This window comes from Triturus cristatus, chromosome 7 (genome assembly GCF_964204655.1).
Source record: "Triturus cristatus chromosome 7, aTriCri1.1, whole genome shotgun sequence".
Taxonomy (NCBI): domain Eukaryota; kingdom Metazoa; phylum Chordata; class Amphibia; order Caudata; family Salamandridae; genus Triturus; species Triturus cristatus.
In genome coordinates this window covers 206488101-206508697 of record NC_140590.1, presented here as the reverse complement: position 1 = coordinate 206508697, position 20597 = coordinate 206488101, and the positions used below count along the sequence as shown (strand labels likewise).

Genomic DNA, 20597 nt, shown 5'->3' with positions numbered 1-20597 from the left:
TACTTTCAGTTGATGGGCAAACCCTACAGGTTTTTGTCGTACAGCCAAATCTCCTGCAGGCACACAATGTCATTGCTCTTGAATATATAATTAAAACTTTCTTGAGACCCTATTCTTTTATACCCATTTATATTCCAAGATAGTATGGACAGGCTGTGTGACGACCCTTGCTCCTAGTCAATTTCACTCATGCACCCATCTTCCTCATACTCCGAGTATGCTAGGGCTCTATATCTATTCCCGGCTAACAGGTCTACCTCATCTCTCCCTATTTCTTTAGGAGGTATAGTAATTTCAAGTTCTTCTTTATTACCCCAGCGGGAATTAATCATTCTTATTTGCCGTACTCCCAGCCTGGCATGATTCCTAAGAAATGACTTCCCCCTGCTTATCAGTAAGCATTTCCTCCCTTTTTATTAATCATATGCCCTCCTTTATTCTGTGTTTTCCAGTGCTGTTTTTACTAATGCTGAATAAAGGCGACCTTAGTTACTTCGCCTCTTTGTTTTTTACCATGAACCCTACTTCTCTGAGGCCCTCTGAGCTAACATAACGTAGGCTTGCACATTTTGATAATGAAAAAAAGAAGTTAGGAGCTGTTTAGGGGGTTTCGTTTTCTAGCTTTTTTCCCAACTTTTCCCTGCTCTGTTGGCTCCAGAAAAAGCCACAGGTCCTGATATCGTTCTAGCACTACTCCTGGTGGGCCCCCTCTATAGCATCCTCTCTACTTCTGCTATATTCCTCTTCAATGCCTCTCTTCCTAAGGCCCCTACTACTATTGAGGTTACTAGGTCCTGCATGTATAATCTTTCCCAACCCTCTTGCCTCATCACCCCATTCTTTCCCCAAGGTTTCGTAGAGTTATCTTTAGTACACCTTGATATTCTTTTACCTTTTGTCCGCCTTCTCTGCTGTTCAGGACTACTGGCAGTTATTCCTTTTTCTGGGATGCTTGGCTTTTTAGGTCTGGGGGCACTTTCCTACCTATATTCACATGTTCTTTCACTACTCCCTTCCCACTGCCCTGGGATTTGGCCATTGTTTGGGAGGTTCCCCCCCTTTCTTGACCGCGGGATGAACTGCTTGTAATTCCTTCTTTCCCCACGTCTTTTTACGATCATCGGGCATCGAAATATACATACGCTTGGCTCCTGCCTCTGTGGTTGGATATCCCTTACCACTTCTTCCTCCCCACCAACATCCATTTCCTGAGGTTCTCCGACTGGCCTGACTAAAGTGGGCATTAGACCTTTAATTTGTTTCAGTTCCCCAATCATAGTTTTGAACTGTATACTTTGTGTTTTTAAGATTTCATTGTTGAGGACTGAAACCTCTAATAAACCTTGCAAGGTTTTTTGAAGAATCAACATAACCTCCAGCATAGAGGCACTAGAGGTTCCAGTAACCTCCAAACTATGCAATGATGGTCCCATTACGTCAGTTCCAATAGAAAAAGAATGTTCTGATCTTTCTTTCTCATTGAGATGGTCTTTCATGTAGTTATTGTCCCCTTTGCTCTGTGTCTTGCTAAATGAGGCTTCCTCTTCCTCCTCCTCCTCTGACTCAATTTCGTGGTCAATCGAGGGCCGGAATAACCTTGATAAAGAGGATAATCGTGGATCAAGGGAGATCCCTGAGATGTTAAAATGTATTTGATTAGGGGAGTCCAAGCTTGGAGCTGCCAAATCAGCATGAGTTGGATGAATTTCAACAACTCTCAGCTCCTTTTCAGACATATCCTTCCCTTTAAAGTGTTTCCCCAAAAAGTCCTTGATCTGATGATCCTCCTTTTGCACCCCCTGTTTTTAATGTCTGTGGGGGCAAGTTCAGTGATTGAGAGTTTCTCTGTGCTGGTTTTTTCCTTCCAGAAGATGCTCCTTTACCTCCATTCCCCTTTTCTTTCTGCATTTCAGCCATATCTTCTGCCCAAAGATCTTTATTTACGGGCTTTTTGGTGTTTTTTAGGGCCTTCCGGGGTTTTGCTTTCCCTAAAGCCATTGCTTTTTTCTTCTATCTTCTTTTCTCTGCCACGGCCACCCACTGCCCTAAGGTTCCTTTCTTCAGAGAACACCAAATGTCCTTATTCACCAAATATCCTTTTAACCCATTGTTACTCTTTGTAGCTAGCACCAGCAACTCGCCTTGAGTCTGCAGCTATTTTACTTCCTCTTTCATATACACTTTGCCTAATCTCTATAACTCGGGATACTTATTTTCACTTACCTCTGTTCCTTGGCCGTACGCTCTCCCCACCACCACTGTGCCGCTGCTCCACTGCCGTGCTCCCGCTGCTTCAAATATACTATTGTGCACCTGCTATGCCAGTATTGTATCAGTGGCTCCCAGGGCATCAACTTGTGAAAATGCAGGCATTGACCCAGCCAAAGCCTGCTGACAAACTGCTCTCCTGCCGATTTGCTGCCAGGGCCTTGTTTAAAAGTATCCAGACAGGGGCCAAGCAAAACAGGAAATACCAGTTTTCTACTGTTGGGCCCCAAGGGCCATTCTCAGTGTTCACGGATCCCCAAACCGCAGTCCGCACTGCTCGGGCACTAAGTCCACTTATTAAATCAATTTTGAACACTCGCGGCTTGCGGCTCGATTCTCCCACGTATTCTGCTCCACCGCTCGTGCTCGTCCGTTCGTCGTGCTCGTCGTCTGTCCGTCAAGTTGCGCGTAATCCATCTACGTGATGGGAGGTGGAGCGTGGTGAACGTAGTGAGCGTCTCCGACCAAGAATAGAGTCCCCGACCAAGAACACAATACTGTAGCACAGAAACAATAATAAATAGCACTAATAAACAGTGGGATCCAGGGGGAGACCAGACCATATACTAAAATAGTGGTATAAGAACCACAACTCGAGTCAAGATAGTGTCTAGAGGATGTAGAATCGCTGGGACCCCAAGACACCACCCTAGGTGAGTAAGTAGGGACCCCATGGAGGACGGGTGCAGTGTGGGAACATGACCGCGTGCTCCGTACATTTCTATGGGGAAGTCGCGGTTGAAGTTTTAAAGTTTAAGGACCCTTTCCAGTGGACTTCAAAGAAACCCCATGGAACTTATGAGGTTGGAGAGCCACCACACCCTTGGATACCATAGTACCCGAGTTACCTATCCCAGCAAAGCCAGGTGCATTGGTCTGAAGTGGTGTTGGAAACCGCCGTCGATCTCTATGGAGGACTTAGAAGAAGAGCCACTGCTGGGAAGAGGAAAAGTGTCCGTTGGAATCCAAAGGTTGTTAAAGAGTAGTTGAAAGCAGAGGGGACAGAGTCTGGGTCATTCAGAAGTGACCAAGGACTCGGGAGACGAATGCCCACAGATGTAGGGTGCTTCAAGTGCATTGAAGGGATTCTTGACTCTTCAGCCACAGTGACCAGGAGACGTCGACGACAACCAGGAGCTGGATGTAAGCTGTCCCACAAAGGATGTCGAGTGCTGAGGTGTCGGTGTCCGTCGGGAGCATCAAAAAGCCTTGCCAACGGCAGCCCATGCAGAAGGTCAAGAAGGGTTACGGTTCAGACCAGCAAGGTCTAGGAGACTCACCAAACACAGGGGAGTCATGAAAAGCCTGGAGCAACCAGAGGAGCCCGAGAAAAGCAGAGTTGACTGTCAAGTGGACCCACAGATTGGAGGCACAGGATTTGCAAGGGGACCGCAAGCAATTTCACAAAGCAGCAGCCCACGGAGCACTCGTGTGAGGGGGCCAGAGTTCTTTTTAGGAAATGATGCCAGAGGTTGGGGCTAATTGGAGCCCATTGCACTTGTCCGGGAAACGCCAACAAGCATATGCACTTGCAAATGAACGCCGTGCACAGGGGTACGGGTATTGCAGCCCCTATGAGGAATTCTGGCCTAAAACTTGGTGAGAGGACAGCTTTGACCTTGTGGGACATAGAAACACACATCCTGTGTTGCTGAAGTATTTGGAGTCCGTAGGAGGTCAGCAGTCTGGTCAATCGAGATGTGGTGACTGCGGTTGCAGAGGAGTGACTCCTTCACTCCAAGGGAGATACCTTCAGCTGTCTTTGATGCTTCACAGGTCCTGCACAGAGCCTGTATGGTGCACGGGCACAGACGACAATGTTTTGGACTGAGAGGGAGACGTAGTTGGGCCCACACAAAGTCCAGAGATTCCAGACAGTCAAAGTTGAGCGGTTTCTGGTTCTGTCCACGTCAAAACTAGGGTCTTACAGCCAGGTAAGCTCTTTTGTACCCACGGGAGAGGGTTGGACAGATTTAGGGGACCCTGCCAGGGGAGGGTCAGGACAGTGGGGAGGTTACTCCCATGTCCTTTGTCCAGTTTCACTCCAGAGCAGGAGCCAATGGCTCCCAGGACTGGTTTCAACTGGACTATGCACAGGGACACTAAATGTGCCCCTCATGCAGACTTTCAGTCGCTGGCAAGCACACCCACCCAGGCCTAATACACTTAATCATGTCTGGGAGGTGGTCACACCTCCCGGTGAAAGGATGCCTAATCTTCTGCCTTCCCCTGCCCTAGCTTTGCTCAGCAGCAGGAGGGCCAAAATGTGTCTCTGGTTGGCAGCAACCATTTTGTGCTGCCAGGGACTTGAAGGCTGGTACTGGGAACACCAGGGACCTCACAAAGCTTGTTTCTGAGTAGTGGATTCATACCTCCCACACGGTTACTGATGTGAGGGTATGAGTCCACAATATTTGACACCAAACACGATAGGGTTACTTTCAGCCGTTTTAGAGTTGGTTATCACGCAGTCGCAAAATGCTACTCCATATGACGTATATGGCTGCTGCACTAACAACCCGGGAGAATGGACTTCGAAGGCTGCAGGGGTGTCCTGTCCATGCAGTGGCACCCTCTCACTTAGAACCAAGCACCCTGCCTTCAGGATTGTCAAGGCCTGCTATAGGGGTGACTTATAGGTTTTAAGTGTAGTGACACTTTGATATAGTAAACCTATATCTCAAGTAATTGGTGCACGCACCATCTTACACAGGCTGCAATGGCAGGCCTGTAGGTTCCATTTTGCATGGCCTCTAATGGGTGGCATAATACATGCTTCAGCCCATGGGAGGCTTCTGGGGTACTTATGCCCTGGGTACATGGGTACCATATGCTATGGACTGACAAGGGTACCCCAGTATCCAATCTGGAGTGTACCTAAGTACATGACATAACAGTTTAGGGAGAAAGCAGATAGACTGGGGTCCTGATTAGCAGGATCCCAGTAAGACTAGCCAAAAACAGTATCACATGAAGCAAAACGTGGGGGTAACCATAAGAAGCAGATCCTACTTTCCTACACCTTCCTGTACAAAAATAATCATCCTCGCAATGCAGGCACCCTTGTACCATGTTGCAAGTGTGCCTGCGTTGGCGCATGACAGCCAATTGTGCGACAGCGCAGGGAAAAGCACAGTGATGCGCCACATTGTGTAAACATGATGCATCCATGTGCTTTATAATGACACAGCTTGGGATTAATAGCGCCCATCGCCAACACCGCCAGGAGTCACAGTATCCCATGGGCCGCGACAAGAGCCCCTGCCTCTGCCTCTGCCTCCGCCTCCACCTACAGCGCCGCCGCCATGGGACCACAACTCCCGAGGTCCTTTGCGGCGGCACACTCTGCTGACACCACGGCAGCGCCCGGAGGCGCACTTAAGAACCGCTGAGGTCCGCTTCGCGGGACACGTGTGGGAAGCGCCGGGCAAAGCCCGGGCAAAGGGCGGGCCGTCTGTGGCCGTCCGGGGCCAGAGGAGGCCGGGCTGGGACACCCCCCTTGGAGTTGGTGTTCTCGACGACCTACGTGCTCAGGTGACCTTCAATCTCCAGACTGTGTGATTTGTTGGAACTGTCGTGTACTCTTGCTTGTGGGGGTGTTTCAAATAGCGCAATATGAATAGACGTAAGGGCGCGGTGGGGAAACTTGATGCTTTTATGATTAGGGCAGAGAGTTTACTGACACATGAGATTGAGCTAACTGAGCGGCGTCTATCTTTAGATTTAATAAATGCTCAGCGACGCTCTTCCCTTGAAGCTCTGACACATCTTACATCATTGCCTCTCTGTATCACCTACTTTACCTCGAATGTCTGTGACACCTTCTCCCCAACCCTCCCCATTAGTTATTTCAGATTTACCTGTAGGTACTTTCCCTAGTGGTCAAAAAGCCCGCACTAGATCACGTACCTCTAAGATAATTGTGGAGGCTAAAACTAGTGGCCCGCCGGCAAAACGGAAAAGGGGCCCCCATAATAAATCCAATTCTCATCGCTGCCCCGAAAACCTTAATAATGTTCCATTAAAAACATTCGTTGCTCCTAATACTGTGTCGGTTGGTACTCAAACCGATGATATTATAATTTCCCAAAGTAAGGACGACATTATGTTAGCCCAGGAGTCGGGCTTGAAAGCTATAGTTAGTCACTCTAAGGCTTTATTTGATAAAAATGTTGCCTCCTTACAGGAAAGACTTATACGTATGGAGCAACTGTTAATTCGGGAGTCAGCTTCTGATCCATTGGCTGTTAATCGTAGTTCTCTAACCACATCCACTCGTTTGACGGGGGACTTCGTCAATCTGGGCCCTGGGATGGCCAATGCTAATAATAGAACCCAGTGCCCACCTAGTAGCTTATCACAACACCCCCCTGTGATTGTTCCTCCCCAAATATCGGATCATGAAGTGAGATCACTGCCCACAGCTCCAACTTTCCCTAATACCGAGACTTTGAACCTCCCCCCTGCGTCACACCCTTACGTAATAATTTTGGCTGGAGTTCCGTGTTTGTCTGGTACAAAGAAGGAGTCATAGGTGGATCTTCGCAACAAATGTGTGGACTGGTTGAGGAAACACAAGGGTTTTGATCCGGCCAGATTACATGAAATCTTAATGGTGCGGAGAGTGGGATGGGTGGGTGCATCTACTAAAAACATCACTGGGGATTGTATTGTTATACATTTCTGCAGACCTCATACTGTTCAGTCTTTAATGCGTACCCGTGAGTTATTGCCGGGCTTTAAGACGAATATATGTATGTTTACTCTTGGTTATTTTTACAAACCCATTACTAACAATAGCGAGCCCACTCCTACGACCCTTTCTTTGGCGAATCGTTTCTTAGCTTTGTCTGATTTAGACGTCCCCGACTGACAACCAAGAACGAGTGCTGAACCTCCAGCCTTGTTACAGAATGAGGCCCCTGCTCTCCCCCTAGCATTTGTACCTGTCACTCCCAATAGCTTAGATAATCAATTAGAGAGTGTAGTATCAAGAGCAGGCACCTTAAATGTTTTAAGTTGGAATGTAGCAGGCCTCCAACAAAGGCTTTGTGATCCTGGGTGGGTTAGTTTTATCCAGAGTCAGGATATAATTATGTTACAGGAGACATGGGCCACCGCAGATTTACATGTTAATGGGTTTCAGTGTCATAACACTTTTGCAACTAAATCCAGAATGGGCCGTCCCTCGGGAGGCTTATCTATCTGGATCAATATTTCTGTTGGAGGCACTACCAGGGTTATACCAACGAATAATCAGAATTTCCAGGCTATATTATTTAATCAGAAAATAAGTTTTTTCCTGGTTAATTTTTATAATAATGATTTTAGCTCATCACCAAATATACATTTTAGAAATCTTTTTAATTTTATCCCCACTCTGGAGTCTAGGCCTGACTTTGATGACACCAGTGGCCTTGTGTTGGGAGGTGATTTTAATGCAAGACTTAATGCTGATTGCTCAACCATGAGGGACTGTAACCCGGCACCTGGGTGTCAAAGGGGTGTGGAATTAACTTCCTTTTTGAGCACACATAATCTGGAGAATGCCATGGACATAATGGTTAACTGTTTCCCAACAGCCTCCCTAGTGCCTACATTTAGAGGTAGAGATTGCTCATCAATATTTGACTATTTCTTTATTTCCCCTGGGCTGGCCGATCGCATCAGTAAGGCTACAGTAATTCCTATGCCTCAAGGGGATCACAACCCCATTAAGGTCTGCCTAAAAGCAATCCACCGCCCAGTATATAACAAGGAATGTGGTGCTAGGAACCTCTCCATTAGTTCAAATAACCTTAGATTAAAATGGAGGGGTATTAATGTTACGGGGACTTTCCAGACTCTGGTCAGAGATAACCTACCCCTTTTTCTCTCATGTCTGTCTGATCTAAACCCGAATCCGGGGGCAGTTGAGGATTCTGCTCAGCTCTCCGTGCCCAGCTTATGACCCCACCGCGTGTAATCACGGTTGACCTGGGAGGGTTTGATCACGAGTGTTCTCTGGCCAACCGTGATTTGCGGCGTGTCTTATCTTCCTGCCCGAGGAACTTGACTGACGTGAAAAATGCTAGGACTCGATATAAACTGGCCATTAGTAGAAGGAAGGAGGAGATCCTCGAGGAGCGCTGGGAGGTGATAGCGCAAACCGCTGCCCGCGGAAGGGGGGATATCTTTTGGGCCACGGTCAAAGATCTGCGCTGCTCAGGTCAGCTCTCGACCCCAATGGATTGTACCATTCCCGGAGCTGCCTGGGTGGACCATTTCTCTAAGATTTATGCGGTCCCATCCTCAGTGACGGCTACTCCAATATTTAACCACTCTCCATGGGTAGACATATCATTATCTGAGGTGGAAGAGGCCATCGCACAGAGCGCGGGGAATAAAGCCCCAGGCTCAGATGGCCTTCCCATTGACATTATTAAAGCCTACCCTGATTTATGGGCCCCTCTTCTGTTGAATGTTTTTAAAAATTTAACTTCCACCTCTCCACCACCACCAACTTGGTCATCGAGCATAATAGTGCCTATTTTTAAGAAGGGCGATCGGTCCCAACCATCATGTTATAGGCCTATCTCCCTTATCGACAACACCTTAAAAATTTTAGGCAGAGTTTTGTATAATAAAATCCTGTTATGGGCCGAGGATAACCATATTTTGGAGAGTTGCCAGCTGGGTTTTTATAATAAGGTTGGCACTACAGAGCAGTGCCTTAATCTCAACCTTATTTTGGACAAATACACCGTTGCACGTAAATGCCCAATTTACCTTGCTTTTATGGATTTATATACTGCCTTCGACCTTGTCAACAGGTCGCTGCTTTGGAGGGCCTTATTGAAATATGGTCTGGACGAATCTATGGTACACTTCCTGGCCTATTTGCATAGAGATTTGAAGGCTTGTATCAGGATTGGCCATGGGGGTGAGGTAACTGAGATGGTAAGAGTCAATAGAGGGGTTAGACAGGGCTGCGTCCTAGCCCCTCTTTTATTTATCATCTATATCAACGGCCTACACAAACACCTGGTCTCCCTAACTGGTGATGTTCCGATAATAAATGGTAACCATCTCCCCGCCCTGCTATATGCAGATGATGCGGTCCTTATGGGCCGCCCCCCTAACGCACTACGCACTTTAGTGAATGGCTTTGTCGACCATATGGATTCTTTAGACTTAAAGACTAATTTTAAAAAATCCTTTACAATGTCATGTGGCCCAAAGAAACAACATATTGGTAGCATTGTTGTGGGGACAGAGAGACTGGGGTCAACTAGCAGCTTCCCGTATCTGTGAGTGGTCTTTGCTGCGAACAACTCCTGGAGTGGGCATATTGCCCACTCCTGTGGTAAGTTCTCAAAGGCCATTAACTCAATCTTGAGCCTCCCCCGCCCTAAGAAGACCGGTGCGCTGGCTGCTACCTTAAAAATATATAAAGCCCAATGCGTCCCGGTTGCCACATACGGTGCTGAGGTTTGGGGAACTGCTAGATGTTCTCACATAATTGCTGAGGAAAACAGATTTTGTAGGAAACTCCTCTGCGCCCCCATTTCCTCCCCACACTACATATGCCATAAGGAATTGGGGTTGCATTTTATAGGGGATTTTATTCGTGCTCGCCCTGCTCTTTTTTGGCTGGCGATTTGGAAACATCCTGCCGCCAAATTGACCAGGGACATTATTGAGGATTGTTTACGTTGTGATAAGGGCATGGCCATTCCCTGGCTCTCACGGGTGCTGAGTACACTTCACAGCGTGAATTCTCAAAATGTTTTCTTAAAACCCACTACCACTACGCTTCCATCTAAATGTGAACTTAAAAAAGCACTTTATATGTTGTTCAGTGCCGAAAGGGCAGCGAGAGAGTCTATGAAACCTAGCGTCTCTAGATATCTAGCTCGCAATCTTTTAACTTACCCTACACCCAGTTATTTAACTCTCCCAATGAGCCACTGGGAGCGAGCCTTATATTCCGTCTTAGGGCAGGTACCATTAAATATGCTCTTAGTTTTCCGTTATGAATTATAATGATCAATGTGTTGAGCCATGCCCTTGTGACTGTCGGAGCGAGCAAACAATTTTACACTTTTTATTTTTCTGACAATTTTATATCAAGTATATTAAATGGTTTTTAACCCCGTATTTTAAAAAATTAAAACCAATTAGCCTGGAACTTGCATTTTCGATGATTTTGATCCTGGACGACCATGAACTTGTCTTTCGTGTGAGCTCTTTCTTAAAAACTGTGGTTCGCGCTCGATTAACAATGTCTTAAAATTTGTTTGGTTTGTTGTTTTTACTTTGTAAACAGCATCACATTGTGTATTTTGCAATGTTTACTTTTAATTACTGTGCTTTTATGGATTATTATTGATCCGAATAAAGTTTCATTGACTTGACTTGACTTGACACAGCTGGGCGCAGCAAAATGGCTTGTGGCACTTAGCAGCGTCATTTTGTTGTAAATAAGCCCCCTCATTTTTATTCCCAATGGTGCTTCCCAGGTCCTGGTTTGCCAAATATCAAGAATGCCTTGTCTTTATCCCGCCTCTGCAAAGTTCGTCTGCCACTCTTGCCTTCTGTTTCCTTTCGCTCACTCTTTCAAATTCTCTTCCATTCCTGCTTACTCCATGTGTTGCTGTTTTGCTATGCTACTCTCTCTTCTTCATTCTCCTATTTGCACTTCCCTTTCTACTTCTGTGGTTCTGATGATAGCCCTGGTCCCACAAAATGAGTATTGATGGCCACGACTTACTAAGGGCTCATTTACGAGGTCTTAGTGGCAATTTTTTGCCACCGGAGGGTCCGTTTTTTTACAATACGGTGGTGCAATGTGCTGCAGCATATTTACAAGGACAGGCAAAGCCACTTTACATGGCTTTCAGTGGCCTTGTAAATATGTGCTCCTTTCACTCAGAACACAGCTTCAAAGGGTTGTTCCATGGGTGTTGCTGTGGGTATTCCCACGCAACACCCACAGAATTTGAAGCTTTCCCACGTTTATGAGGAATTGTATACCTGGGAATGCGTCAGATTTCTACGCCTCCCCAAGGGAGGCATAGGAGTGGCGCAATTTGCATTCTGCAGCACCCATAGAAGAGGAAAATGCCGCCAATTATTGTTTTTGTTCAGGAAGGTCTCTCTTCCTTCACAAAAAAAAGAATCTCTGCAACGCAGGCACCCTTGCAACATGAATCAAGGATGCCTGTGCTGGCTCACAGCTGCTATTTGTGCACCGGCGCAGGAGAGAAGGACAGGAATGCGCCTGCTGCGCTGCCATGCGTAAATGTTTATAAATGAGGCCCTGAGTCTGGGTTTCCGCAGATTAATTCCACGACCTGATGTTCCGTTGTAGCTGGGGAAACTATGGAAGAAGATAGCTAACATTCTGGGAAAAGTGGCCCAGTTACCCTGTTCAATGAGTATAGTTAAGTTATGTCTAAATAATAAATATATTTAAATCACAGGAAATGGCACATTTGTCGCAGTTACTATTGTTGATAATCTTTGCTTTATTTCTGTAAATATGAGTTTGTTTTTGCACAAACTATGCCAGGGACCACCCTGGTCCTGAGAGGTACAAACTACAGAATATGAAACTTTGCATGTTTTCTTTATCAGTTCTTTGGCAAGATATATGGTCAGCAACCATTCTAGAACAGAGGAACCTCATTATCCAGAAAGTAATGCATCTGTTAAGATGTGTGGAAAAGAGCAACATAAACTCCAAGAAATGAGTACACCTGAGACAGGATCTCCGCAATTCAGTGTCTGTTGTCGATCTTTAATGCCCTTAAAAAAGGTCAGCAGTGACTTGCCATAAAATAAATAAGTGATCTATTGTCAGATGACACCAAAGGAGTGAGCAAAAATGTCTTCAAGTGAATCAACTAGATACACCCACAGTAAATTGTAGGGTTGCTGATGATGAATCGCGGCCATTTGACATCTGATTGTATATGTAAGAGGATAACTTAACAACTTAATGCACAACTAACGGCAGCCAAGCACCGCCCAGCCAGCCCTGCAGGGGTCATGCTGTGCAGGCCCAGATGATCCTGAGCGCGAGGCGGTCCTTGGGCATCCCGATACCAGCTGAGTGCAATTAGCATCGGGTGAACTGATGTCAACCTGGTTAAATTGCCAAGGAAGGTACATAAATGGTTGTAAACAGTGCAGGTGGGTGGTGTCCAGAGAACTGAATGATATTATGTACAGTACATTCCCACTTAGTTCTAGTGCACCACACCCAGCAATCACAGGAATATGACTCACTCCACTGTGCCAATGCAAAGAAATCCAGATCTGCAGCTATGCACGTGTTCTTCATATTGGGACTCTAGGTAGAGATTGCTTGTTAACCCCGCCAGATTCTGACACAGCGACCCTTGTCCCTCACTTTACTCTTCACCCAGATTTGCACCAAACCATCTCCCCTCCTATGTTAGATTGGAGCCTGCTGCATTGTCTGATCTAACTGGGAACTTTCAAGCTGAACGGTAAACGTCATAGATTAGCACAAATCTGTTCTCAAGTACTCTAGTCCTTGCCACAAGGGGCTCTTCTACTCCATCCTGTGTACCTGTTACATTCCATGTTATAGTTTAAATGCTGTTTTGATATTTATGCTTGGTGTCTTTAAATGCATGCGACATGTGTATCTTTGCTTGGGGTTCTAAGTTCTTTCAGAAATTTCTTGATGTATCATTCCACTTGGTTGAGGCAGTTGTCTCTGTCCTTCAACTTGTATGGATGCATGTAGCCGTGCTGGAATAAAGTTTCATATTTAAGAAATTCTTGGATCTTTGGATTTAATAGTACCCCATTGATCTGTGCCGTGGCATCACTCTGCCATCCCAGTATGGACTGTTCTCTCCTTTACCGCTGCTCGCCGATACAGGCGCCAGCAGCCATTCAAAAACAGGCTGGTCCAGATGAAACAAGTGTTTCTGCAAGATCAGGTATCCTGGACATGGAGTGGGGGGGGGGGGTGAGATGTGGGGATGATGACCAGTCTCACAGCTCAAAGGCAGAATGTCCAGATTCCTGTTTAGAGAATCATTCACTGCCTGCTAGAAAAATACAGCATTCTGTTTAGATCTGCCTTTTTCATGGGTTTGTTGCTTCAGAGGAAGGGCTCGCCTTTCATTATTGGCAAGATGTTTACGTTTCAGGCATCTAGAGCAGGAATGGGAGGAATGCTTGCAAACAGTCTATTCATTGGCAAGCTCTTGATTCGGGTAATATTCCAGCCCATTGTTTTTCAGTCACTGTGTCACTCTAGGCAAAGGCCCGCCTTATGCAAATCATCACAGACCCTGCTCTTCATGGGAACACTACATGCTGAACAACCAGACAAAGCCACCTCCAGAAGGGACTGAAAGCAAACAAATACCTGTTGCGATCTTGTTAGGCCGCTTCAGTGAAGTATATCATGGATCCTGTGGCACAGCGAGCAAGGGAACCAAGTCTAGGCATGGTCTTGGCCACTTAGGCCATTACTAAAGGTGATGGGGGAATGCTTTCAAATCACTGGTGATCACTCTGGCAGCATTCTAAGCCACACTTTTGTGCCCATTGTATTTCTCTAGACCCGTGATACTCAAATTACTGCCCAGGGGTCACTTGTGGCCCTCTTGACCTTTACATGGGGCACTCCAGGGGCACAGCAGCACGAGCTGCTGTTTAGTTGCTGAGCTCTAATGGTCAGAAACAAATGTTAAACACACAAGTAAGCATTTATGCACCTGCAAATAAATGATTGCACATTTATTTAACATTTGTTTAGACCCATTTACCACCCACCCAGACCCCCTACCTCCACCCTGCTGGCATCAGTTCGGCCCTCGGGCACACCACAGACCGTACTTTGTGGCCCCTGGGCAAATGTTTGCAAGTTCCCATGCTATAGACAAAGGCCTTCGTTATGCAAATCAGTGCTCACCCTGCTCCTTGTGGGAACAGTCCATCCCAAACAGCTAAGAAAAGCCCCCTCAAGAAATGACAGCAAGCAATCCCGGACTCGTTTCAACCTTGTTAGGCCTCGTCAGTGAGGTATAGCTTGGATCCTGTGCCACAGCGAACAATCCGTGCATACCCTTAGCAGCTTGGGGCATTATATAAAAAACACAAAAGGTGATGGGGGAATGTTTGCAAATAGTCTAACCACTGGCAACTGCTCAGGTTGCATTCCAATCCATCGTTTTTTACCTACTTCGTCACTCTAGACAGGGGCCTGTGTTAAGCAAATCATGGATGACCCTGCTCCTTGTGTGAGCAGTCCACACTAAACTGCCAGGCACTGTGATCGGCTCATTTATATCTGATGGCCATGTCACAGATCAGGGAAATAAAAAAGCAGTAAATCATGTCATGTTCAAGCCTCAATAGCCTGGCATACCCACCCCTGGACTCGAGTATAATAGAGTATCACGTGACCTTGTGTAAGAACACACCATTCAATGCAAATCGAATATTGAGTGTATGAAACAGATGGGACATAGAACAAATGAGATGACAGTAGTCTCAGAGTGCTTCAGAGCCAAGAGATCCTCATTGGGGCACATGTTGAACTTGATATAATATGCAATATCACATTAATCCCAAACATACACATACCTATACTGTCACAAATGAAGATTTTTTATTGGTTATTTCAAGAAATTATGTTTTGGAAATTTTTACTAGGCCTCATCTGCTGTGCTAGTCGAGAGAATTTCCATAATGAAACTTTTCAGCAAAAAACTCACTCTCAAATCCCAGCTCAGCAATTGCCTTCGGTGAAATAGTTAAATAGGAATTAAAAGGAATTGCAGCGCTAAACTACTGCATAGGTTCAAGCATAGCTCGCAAGTTTTCAGATTGCTCACGTGGGACATTTTCATGGTCTGAGTAAACTAATGAGCGTCATTCAGCTGCCAAATGTGTGACACTAAGAGTGACACCATCTCAACGGTGGAACCATTCAGTGAAGTGCATTGAAAGAGCAACAACATAAATGACCACATTTTGAATAATGAGAATCTTGAAACTAATACAGAACTCCTGTAATCAGAGGTCACTAGCCTATAGCCTCTTCCTAAGATGACCATTCCGTAAAACAATTGTGGCACAGGCATGCATCACAATGAAGACACACTATGACAAAGTTCCCAGGGGGGCTTCGGAGCCACTTGCTTCACCAGGCAAGACATCAATCGTGGATCGACTCTAGGCAACGAGCACAGAGTACGTTTTTGAGGCCAGTGTGTCTAAAATATAAGAAAAGAACGCCTCTGGTTGCAAGTACAATATAGCTAAAAATCGAAGTGGCCTGGTGAGTTAATGTACATGCTGCAGAGAGGAGTGAAGTTCAGTACAGAGACTTCCTGACTCGCCTCACTCGACTGTCACCAGAAATGCACAGGGAGTGTCGGGCAGGATGAGCGTTGGCCCTGAGTGTCTTCTCAGTTCTTTGGCTGGGATGGAGAGTGCGCCACCAGGCTGCAGCAGTAGGGAATGCAGATTCATGCAGGCTGTAGAGCTGCAGATGATCCAGGCATGACCTGTCAGAGAGCCCCCCTGTGTCTGCGAGGCAGACCAGAGAGGAGATATCTTCCCCGCCGGGGCAAGACTGGGTCAGAAAATAAACTCTGGCACCAAAATAAAAGTACCCCAATTAGCAAACCAGGCAATTAATATGTGCCCCACATTTGCAAGTTAGGGCACGATGTGTGCAGTGTTCTGCAATGTAGCGGAGACTGCAAGCAATTAAGCTTGCTGCCTGTAATGTTTGTTGTTATATCAGGGACATTAACAGTAAAGTCTGGTGCACCAGGCTTACAAATAGACCTGCATAAGTGTTGTGCAAGGTAGAGACTCCATGCATTTAAGGTCCAGGCAAGGTTTGCTAATGTGGAAGAAATCAACCCATGCCCTGCCCACCGGACACAACTTACGCTCAAACAGCCAAAAAATATTCGCTTAAAGTCTAACCTGTCAGACCTTCCCTGTGCACTTCACTGACTGCAGCACAGCGCAGCACGGAGACCGAAAGCTACAGGCCGCTGCCTTAACATCTCCGGGGCCAATCAGCCACATTGCGTGGTCACAGTCGACTGGTGCCTTTCTGGCAAATACCAAAGAGACAAGGCACCACGCCCAGATCCACATGAGGGCACGGCTGGGTTGTCCTGATTTTATTTTATACCCCGGTTGACGCTTGCAGACCACATGGTATGCTGGAGCGAGAGGCCGGCGCGACTACTTGATTGAAGCCTCGACTGGCCCGCACAGCCCCTATATACATACAGCTCAGGCCACATGTGTATTTGACACAGCTGGCCTGGTTCTTAGTCAAGACTGACTGCACTCACTGGCAGCGTGCACGCTGCTTAAATGCAGCTCTTGGCTGCTTGAGAGCGCCTCGCACACTGTGGTCATGGTTCCATAAATACGTGACTGATGCATTTTAATGTTGTGATGCGGACACCACATTAAAATGCGTCAGTCTAACCCCCAGTGCGTGGTACTTGGAAGAGGTGTTCACGAGCCATATTAAAGTTGTTTTTGGGACTGTGGTCTTGTCTTTGATGATGCAGTGACTGGTACGGTAAAGGCGGTTGGGAACCTGAGCACAACGCTTCCTAAACTGTCTATTTCTCCGGTGCTAGTGGCTCTGCTGACGTTTGATTAATTTCAACGGCTTTGACTTGAAGCGTTTCCAAGGGTGAAGTATGAAGGCTTCTATTTTTTCTTCGCTGTCCGAATGGAAAATATTTTGGAACATCTTCTATTCATCCACTTACCAATTTATGGATGAACTGTTGGACAACTCAGTCCTAGGTTCCTCAGCAACTTAACATTTTTCATTTTGCACTGGCCTACGAACATGTACGCACCTTAGCTTTACTTTGCACTCGTTCCTACTTGGTGGCTACCTCGTTTTCAGAAGGGATCTTTTATTTAAATGTAAATATTAAAACAACGTCACTTTGCACTTGTTCATACACGATGGCTACCTTGAATGCAGGCAGTCAAGAAAGTTCAGATAGCTAAAAGGTTAGTGACAAGAGTCTATGGGGTACAATCATCAAAGGTTTTTGCAAGCGCAAAAGGTGCGATTAGCAAAAATCGTCCATTTGCGCCCGCAAAAAGGCATTTTGCGATGCAATAAAGTGTTAGGCACTCGCAATTTAAGAAATCGCAATTTGTTGAGATTTCTTAAATTGCGATTGCATTTAAGGAATCACAATTAAATGCAATGCTAGAAGCACTTAGAAATAGCGAATTCGCTTTTTGGGGCCGCAAAATACAGAGAAATTACTCTGGTCTGTATTTTGCAAAAACCTTGAAAAATGCACTAAACTGCATTTTTCAAGGTTTCAGGTTACACACGCACATACCCTTGGGGCATGTGTGTGCGCAACATGGGTGCACATCACAATTTCAGGGGTGCAACAGGTGTCATTTTGACACCCTCGGACCCTTGAAATTGCATGTGCAATTTGCGAGTACCTATTGGTACTCGCAAATTGCGCATGCAGTTTCCCATTCATTCCTGGGAAGCCATTCCTTAATTGCGACTTACAATTTGCGAGTCGCAATTAGGGAATGTTTAGGAATCGCTATTTTAATAGTGATTTCTACATGCATAGCCTTTTGAGAGTCCTTAATTGCGATTCCTTAATAATCGCAATTAAGGACTCGCAAGAGCTTTTCTTGATGCATGTGCCTGTTAGTGTGTATAAAATGTCACATCCTCTTTAATACCTGAAGTAATCGGTGTGTTTCTATTTCCTTACGTCACCAGCCCTTAACTAGTGCTACAGTAAACAACTGGCTGCTCTATCTCTTCCTATCCCCCTTTCACCGGGGGCCTCCTTTACTCAAGTCTAGTATTAGGTAGGTGTCTCATAGGGATGAGGAGTGAAATATTCTACAGTCATCCATGATCCCCCTGCAGTGGAGCTCAGGTATTTGTTTGAATTCATGAGATGTATGTCTATAGAATCACCGTGCGCTATTCCAATTCTGATCCTCATGCCAGGCTGTACCTTGAATCTGTAAACCTACCCATCTCTGGCAATGCGCTTCACGTCTAGACTGTAGCATCACTAATATGATAGCACCGGAAATCATACACATCCACCTAAATCGGAAATTTCCGCATCTCGGTTGATCTTCTAGTACTTAGAAATCCCACTAAACTCTTACAATTATTTATACAGTAAACTGCAACACCTCTTCACTTATAGAACCACAAATCTTTGTATAGGAATCTCAATCCTTAAATGCAGCGTCACTGTTGATTCAGGTCTTGGGATGACAATCAACTCTACCACTGAGTTTCAGTATATCAATAAATGCAATCCATGTACATGAAACACAAACACCTTAAACCAAATCCAAGCAGTCCGAGCCCACTGTTTCCAAGGCACAACACTGTCAATCTGCAGCACACTCTAGCAATGCAACATTGAATGGGCCTATAGATTAACCAGTACAGACTACTGCAAATGTCATCTCACAGGTCTACTAACGGCAACCACTCTTTATCATGCAACTCTGGCTTATCACCACACCAGGTTAGAATAGGAGAAAGGGGTGAGAGAACATGTGTCTGGATTAAGTGCTAGCTTTCTGCTAAATTTGGTGTAATTAAGTTTAACCGTTTCGGCTGTAGCGTTGCATGCAATTGCAATGGGAAATGGCATGGCAAAGAAACGTTTTGAGACACACCCTTTTTCCTCCCCCAACTAGATGGATGACCCCAAAATGTTCCAGGAAGAAGCTGCGGTGGATGAGACTTTTATTTATTCATCATTCAGTGCCAAATGTATTAGCAAACCAAAATAAATCCATATATATATCATATATGATCATATATGATCAAGTCCCCATGTAGGGATGAAACGCGTAATGGCTGCCGTGTTGTTGATGTGAACCGACATGACAATAAACTAATCGGTATTGGAAGAACTGTGGTCCGTGCTCTTTTTGCCGTGGCTAAAGGGAAAAGTGCGGAGTGGAAGAGTGCTTGGCGATATATATATATATATATATATATACACACACATATATACACACACACACACACATAGAGTAAGGATAGCATAAATATGTGTATGGATATATATATATATATATATTACATAGATACATATACACACACACACACTCCTTGGCTTTTAGACAATGCTTGTTTTCATACAAAGAACATCGACAAACAAACTGTGGGTTATGGAAAGTCAAATACTGAGGAAACAGCAGATAGGTAATGCTCGTGGCAGATTTTGTTGCTAATCATGTTTGGAAAATTACAGAATCAAATTAGAAAGTACAAACAAAAGCCTACCTTTGTTTCTCTTCAATTCCGGCAAACCCTGATGTAAGAGGTGAACTAACAGCATCTCAGAGGCGCCAGGTTTATATGGCCAGTGACAAGTTCTGAGGTGTGTATGGCATTAGTAGCAAGTCAAACAAATGTCCAATCTTCAAAGTATTTAGATGAGTATATGTGTGTGTGATGTATTTGGACACGCCTGCAGCTCAAGCACCTGTCCCGCCCTGGCACTTACAGAAGGTGCGCAGCAATCACTGATATTAGCACCGTGGCTCTCCTTCTACCAAGACAGAGAGCTCCATTGTCCGGATGTGCAAGTTAGGAGTCAGGTGAAGTGGAAGTGGGCAGAGTCGGACTGTGTCAAACCAGGTCAAGGGACTAAAAGAAGCCCGATTATCGATTGATATAGCTGAAAAGGTTTATCAGAGAAATCAACAGTATGAACTGACCCACCTGGCCGTTAAACTGGCCCATAATTTCTAACCAACAGCCCACAGACTGATTTGTCAGGCCAGCCCACCTGACCCTGCCTGATAGCCCTATAGTCCAGCCAAAGGAAGTGGGCCGCTAGTTGCCAAGTTATTTACATTTGTCTTTAATGTCCTTCACAATGCTTTTTATCATGTTTGCGAGGTTGCACAGACAACTTCACAGGGCAGCAGAATCCAGTTTATTAATTACCAGAATTCTGCCAGCTCGTTCAGTGTAATAGAAATTATACAACTATTTGTATACATTGCATATATATGCAAATTAATTCATCCTTTTATAACATTGGTAAAAAACTAATGTAATCATGATGTGTCGTGAATGGTACATGCATTGAATAGCCCTATTATTCAAGTCCAAGTGAAGAAACTCAGCGGGTTTGAAACTTCCCAAAAAGTTCAAATACTCAAATCCAAAAAAAGCCTTCTCTCACTGCATAAGTGTAATAACCCAACTGTAAAAGTTACCACTGATCTGACAGCAGACAATAGTCTATAGAGCGTCTTCCCCATCCCGGAAG

The 20597-nt window shown here is 45.4% G+C and overlaps 1 protein-coding gene across 1 annotated transcript in view; it reads right to left on the bottom strand.

Annotated features, from left to right (window-relative positions):
• LOC146809228 (alpha-tectorin-like) overlaps positions 1 to 19720 on the bottom strand; it is a 50502-nt gene extending 30782 nt beyond the window's left edge. Inside the window, exon 1 of the mRNA XM_085616045.1 lies at positions 19601 to 19720. The gene's annotated coding sequence lies outside the window, so the exon portion shown is untranslated. The remainder of the gene's footprint in view (positions 1 to 19600) is intronic.
• Between the last annotated feature and the right edge of the window lie 877 nt (positions 19721 to 20597).